Raw genomic sequence first — 6,682 nt, forward strand, 5'->3', positions numbered from 1 at the left:
ATACTTGCTAGGATGTATGACAAGTGTCTTACCCAGGTTTGTACTACATTTTATTTCATTTCATTTTATTTTATTTTATTTTATTATTTTATTTTTTTGAGATGGAGTCTTCCTTTGTGGCCCATACTGGAGTACAGTGGCGTGATCTCGGCTCACTGCAACCTGCAACTCCCGAGTTCAAGCAATTCTCCTGCCTCAGCCTCCTGAGTAGCTGGGATTACAGGCACCTGCCACCACACACAGCTATTTTTTGTATTTTTAGTAGAGACGGGGTTTCACCATGTCGACCAGGCTGTTCTCAAACTCCTGACCTCAGGTGATCTGCCTGCCTCGGCCTCCCAAAGTGCTGGGATTACAGGCATAAGCCATCGCACCCGGCCTTTTAAAAAAATGTTAGACCTAAAGGGAAAATACGAAATCTGCAGAAGTTGCAATGTCATAGTGGTAGGATAAGAAAATAAATGCAGAAGAGGGATTAGAAAAATATAAGGGTGCCACATAAATCAAGGCACTAAATAGCAGGCCAAAAAAAAAATGTAGCCACCTCCAGTTGCATGTTACACCGGAGTCATGGTAGACCTGTGCCAAAAGACATCACAGGCTCTCGTCTATTTTATTTAAGGTTTTATTGCTACATAGCAAGAAAATGTCTCCAGAATTATTGGAGACATGAAGCAATTGACAGCTATATTTATACTCAGTTACATGATTCAGATGAAAACCATGACTGCAGAGCATGGTATCTGGTTTTGAGTACAGCTGTTAAAAGCAAATTGGTTTGTCAGAGCCAGTTAAGGAAATTAATGCTCTTCTCACAAAGAGAGAGTAACTAATGAGAAAATAAGCATTCTAAATCCTCTGTGATCAAAGCAATACAAAAAGTGCTGCTTCTGCTGAATCTTACACAGCTCTGTTGGGTAAACACAGCCCTGAGGGTCAGCAATGGCCGCATGCCTGCTGATTTGAGCCCAGGTAGGTCTACCACTGCGCATTCCCGTGTCTTCACTCGGGGATCCATGCTTTTGTCTGAACACACCCTGATGGAGTCTTCAAGGAAGAATGAAAGTAATGCAAATCAATACTTAATTTGAAATATTTACAGAATAGTATCAGATAACAGTAGGTACAAGAAAAGCCCAGAGCACAAAATCTTTAGCAAGTTTTCAACTTGAAAACTTACTTTTTTAATCAGAGTCAATTAAAGCTAGTCTGTAATAACATACGGTTCCAAATTCTGGAATATATGACTATTAGCCTTATGGCAAATAATAATATGACTTGTAATAACAATAACAATAACAATAATAGGAATAATCACAAAACAGAAAAACTATATGCAATATTACGTTGTCCTGCAGAATTAGTACAACTTTCTTTATATAGTAATCTCTCATTTTAGCATTTATTAAGTCACATCTGTAACAGCATTTATAAAAATATAAGCAACATACCAGATGGATAACTTATTTCTAAAAATACCTACTGTATTTTGTTAGTTTCCTCTAAATCAAATATTTTAAATTATATTTCCCTTTAATGCTGAGATATAAATAGCAGTTTCATTATAGAAAAGTACAAGAGGGCCCAAATTGTAATACAATTATACATATAAATGCACATTTAAAAATAGTTCACATTTCCTTATTTTTATAGAATTTTCTGTCTTTGATTGTCTAAGCAGGTTTAAATAACCCACTATTGATGTTTAAAATAAGACCGTGCTAAAATTTGTATGATATATTGAGAGAAATGAAAATGATAATTATGATATGCCATTTCTCATTTTTCCAATGGGTAAAATTGTACATTTTTACACAGTTTTGCAATTTCTCCATGAGAGTCTGGAGAAACTGGCACTCTCATGCACTATTGTGCAAAATGCAAAAGGCGATACCCCCTATGAAAGGAAATTTGGCAACATATTAACAAAATGATACAGCTGCTATGATCTGACACAGCAGATAAGTTCTAGGAATCTATTCCAAAATGGCATATACTCAAAGTGGCATATACTCAAAACTTTTTATTCTGGTATTAGTACAAATAAAAGTATAAATAAATAACAAAGTACAAATAAAGGAATAAATAACCTGTACCTATTCTCAGTATCCACTTGTGCAGCCACTAAATGGCAGGATATCCACAACGGTGTCCCATGCTGCTGTAAGAAGGAGAATGCAATATCTCTATATACAATATCATGACATGTGAGATTTGTTAAGAGAAAAAGACAAGGTGGAGAAAGCACAAGAAGGATGCACCTAGGCTGAAACTTCACATATACAAATGGCTGAGAGTATCCATACCTGTATGGTTAAATTTAAAATTGTAAGGATGAATTTAAAAAATACAAGCAAATAAATATTACAGGAAATGGGAAGTTGTGTGTGCTGAAAGCAGGGAGAAAAGCTAGATTTCTTTTAATAGAACATGTTTGCAGATTTTATTTAAAATATATATAAGGTTTTACATAATTATGAATAGGTTAAAATGAAATGCAAAAGCATCTTTAAAAATTCGCAGTCAAATAAAACAAATCTCCTTATTTACTGACTTGTGGTTTACATATACAGAAAGGAACCTTGTCAAGTGAATCTTGAACATAGTAATCAGATTTACTGACTTAGTTGGGCACCCTCCATGAAAACACTGAAGAAATTTTCAGCTGTTTTCAAAAATAATGTTAATAATGGTGGCATTGATATTCTGAAACTTTTATTTATTTTAAGATAAATAATTACATCAACATTGTTAAGATCTAAGTTTCTGAATTCTTATTATGAACATCAACAACAAAGAGATAATTATAAAAGTAAAGAAGTAAAAGCTCAGTAACCCTAAATTTGAATTGGAAGCAGGAGTGTGAACTCACAATGTCTTTCCTTTAAAGAAAGGGAAAATATTTTTATACCTCCACTGAAAGTCCTAGAAACATGAACTAACCTATTAACAATGAGTACTACTCCAATCATTTAGATTATTCTCTCCAAACACCTTATCGTAAATAAAGAGATCAGGGCTCCTCAGAAAATGGCTGAATCAAGGTGTTTGGCAAATCATGAACAGAATGATTTGGAACCATATTATAATTTCACAGAACACAGATGCTCTCTTGGATGACTTAGGGTTAACCTATGGGTAACTTGCAGAGCTCTTACTGTTACAAGACAAAAAATTTGGACACCGAAAGAATGATAATGACAGTGGATTGAAACACATATACTTCATCAAAATCTCTACGTTTACAATGATGGTAAAACAAATCTACAAGCAGATAAGCAAATGAATTCCGTTGTTCATCCTTGGAAGACGCTAGAAAACTAGCTTTTTATTCTAAAAATAGTAATAAATAGACTAAAATGAGATACTTTATAACTACATATTATTTTTCAGATAACAAATAATTGACTTTCCCCTGTGATTTTGGTTAAAATTAAATTCATTTAAATTATTTAAAAATTGTTAAAATGTAGTTATTAACTATGTTATTGATGTTTCAAGCAGTTCTTTATATACCTTGTATAGGTTATACTGTATTATATAATTTTCAAAGTTGTTATATATGGAAGATTATGTTTTTAATATTGTATCTTCTACCCTAGTGCTGTAAGAAAGAAAACACATAAAGAAATAAATTGGCCAGGCGTGGTGGCTCACGCCTGTAATCCCAGCACTTTGGGAGGCTGAGGCGGGTGGATCACGAGGTCAGGAAATCGAGAACATCCTGACTAACACGGTGAAACCCCTTCTCTACTAAAAATACAAAAAATAGCCAGGCATGGTGGCGGGCGCCTGTAGTCCCAGCTACTCAGGAGGCTGAGGCAGGAGAATGACATGAACCAGGAAGGTGGAGCTTGCAGCTGGGATCACAGCACTGCACTCCAGCCTGGGCAACAGAGCAAGACTCCATCTCCAGAAAGAAGGAAAGAAAGAGAGAGAGAGGAGAGAGAGAGAGAGAGAGAAGGAAGGAAGGGAAGGAAGGGAGGGAGGGAGGGAGGGATAGAGGGAGGAAGGAAAAGAGAAAAGAGAGAGAGGGAGGAGAGAGACAGGAGAGAGAGGAGAGAGAGAGAGAGAGATTGACAGATTGTACATGGATGGAGTTGGAGGTCATAATCCTAAGCAAGCTAACACAGGGACCGAATACCAAATACCACATGTTCTCTCTTACAAGTGAGAACTAAACACTGAGCACACATGGCCATAAAAATGGGAAAAATAGACATTTCAGACTACAAGAATGGGAAAAGAGGGAGGAGGGAAGGGGTTGAAAAACTACCTATTGGGTACTATGCTTACCATCTGGATCCAATATACCCATGTAACAATCCTACACCTGTACCCCCTGTATCTGAAATAAAAGCCAACATTTAAAACAATAACAAAAATATTAATGAGTTGTAAATGTTCTGGCAAGAGAGTAAAGGTCAATGAGTGAAAACAAGTTTCAATTGATAAACCATCTGTGCAAAGGCAGACGTTTACAGCAAAAATTGCTTCAAAGTAATCCAGAGAGTAGGGAAGAAAAGGAAAGCCATATGAGTCGGGCTGGCCACCTTGAGCATCCTTGGGCGTCCTTCAGCATCCTTGGGGCCAGGCCCACCCCACGCAGAAGGTATTTCTTTCAGAAATAGCAGGTGTGCTCTATTAAATTGTGCTCCCTACGGTATCCTTGCCCTTTTCTGATGATATCAGCTCAAAAGTTCTGACAAATGCCATTAAGATAGGTTAAGATTGTGTACATGTGTACATAATCTATTGAGAGAATTGTGTCCTTATATATGCCTAAATTAAAATATCTATAAATTAGAAGATTGTTCTGTTCATCCACAAATGTTATTTATACCTATAGACTGACAAATCTGCCCTCTTGTAGTATATTTTATATTTATATATATAAATATGTATATTATATATTAATATATAAGTATATGTATATTATATACTAGCTATTGAATTATATATATATATTTATACACATACACACACTCCAAAAGGGCAGATTTGTCACTTTATAGGCGTAAAACTTTATATAAATATAGAAGCACAGAAAAATTACAGTGTACTTTTATTAAAATACTCCCACTGTGATACTATTGCTAATTCCATCATAGTTTTAGGTTTTTCTCTCTGTGAGTCATTTGTAAACTTTCAGACGATGTTTTTAAAAATCTGCAGTTTGCCATGACATCGTTTTGGGGTTTGCCAGATCTTCATCATTAATGGGTTATTTTCTTTTTTAACATCCCCTTCTCAGATTTGTTAATAATTTAGGTAAACTGAAAAAAAATTCCCAAGGATATTGTTTTCCCAAAAGGTCTGTAGCTATGTTCTTCAAGAGTGAGTTGATAAACTCCAAGAGCATAATAGGAGGATCTAGGCCTCTGCCAATCAGGGCTCACATAGATTAACAGCAAAAGTCCCCTTTTTTGTCCCTCCATCCTCGTCATATGGATCTCAAAGCTCTGGGATCAAATACAGAAGCCTTTCCAAATGAATTCACTCTAAACTACTTATAATCCTTGGCTTTGTGTCATGACAACTTGGCTTTGTCAACATGATATTTGGGAGCAAGCAGCCGTCTCTACCAAAGTCTGGCTTCTTGGAGCACTACTGAGCTCTTTAAATGTTTAAAATGTAGTACTACGATGATAAATGCTACAACGTGGGTACATCTTGAAAACATTATCTGGGTGAAAGAAGCCCAGTCACAAAATGGCATATGTTGGATGGTTCCATTTATATGATGTATCTAGAACCAGAAAACCTTTTGAAGCAGAAAGTAGGTGAGTGGTTGCGTGGGGTCTAGGGAGGAGGAAATCCGGAGTGACTGTGAATGGGGGCACAGGATTTCTCTTCCGGAGTGACTGTGAATGGGGGTGCAGAATTTCTCTTCTGGAATGCCTGAATGGGGGTGCAGGATTTCTCTTTCAGAGTGACTGAATGGGGGTGCAGGATTTCTGTTCCGGAGTGACTGAAAGGGATGCAGGATTTCTTTTCTGGAGTGACTTAATGGGGGTGCAGGATTTCTTTTCCGGAGTGACTTAATGGGGGTGCAGGATTTCTCTTCAAAATGATAAAAGTTTCTGAAAAGGGATTATGATGGTGGCTGTAAAACTCTGCACGTACACTAAAAAGCACCAGCCTGTATACCTTTAGAGGGTGAATTTTATGGTATGGGAATTGTATCTCAAAGCTGTTATTACAAAAATGTTTAAAAGAAGTGCTAGATAAGCACACAGAGCTAGCCTGGGGCCACGGTGCACCATGAGGGCCTGAGGAGCGCAGAGAGCTCGCATCTTACACTTATACAGGACTTTACATCTGGCAAAACATTTTAACATTTAGTTACACCTTCCTTCCAACCTCTGGGGTGTGTAGCGCAGGTGACGTTATACTTATTATAGGAATGACAAAAACAAAGCCCATATAGATATTGTCAGTAACCAAATTACTCACCGAAAGCAGTTGATAGAGTCGAGATTAAAACCCAAATCATCTGACTTCGAGACTTTTTCCAGTACCCAAGATACAAATTATAGACTCTGATTCTTGCAGCTTATGCTTTAATGACCTGAATACATTCCACAGCACATCGGGTTTAGTTATTTTTGTTGTTTTAATTAATGGATTGTCATATGGCCTGTAAGGAGATCATCTTATCAATGTGACTAAAAATGGCAAA

Source organism: Nomascus leucogenys, chromosome 20, assembly GCF_006542625.1.
Source record: "Nomascus leucogenys isolate Asia chromosome 20, Asia_NLE_v1, whole genome shotgun sequence".
Taxonomy (NCBI): Eukaryota; Metazoa; Chordata; class Mammalia; order Primates; family Hylobatidae; genus Nomascus; species Nomascus leucogenys.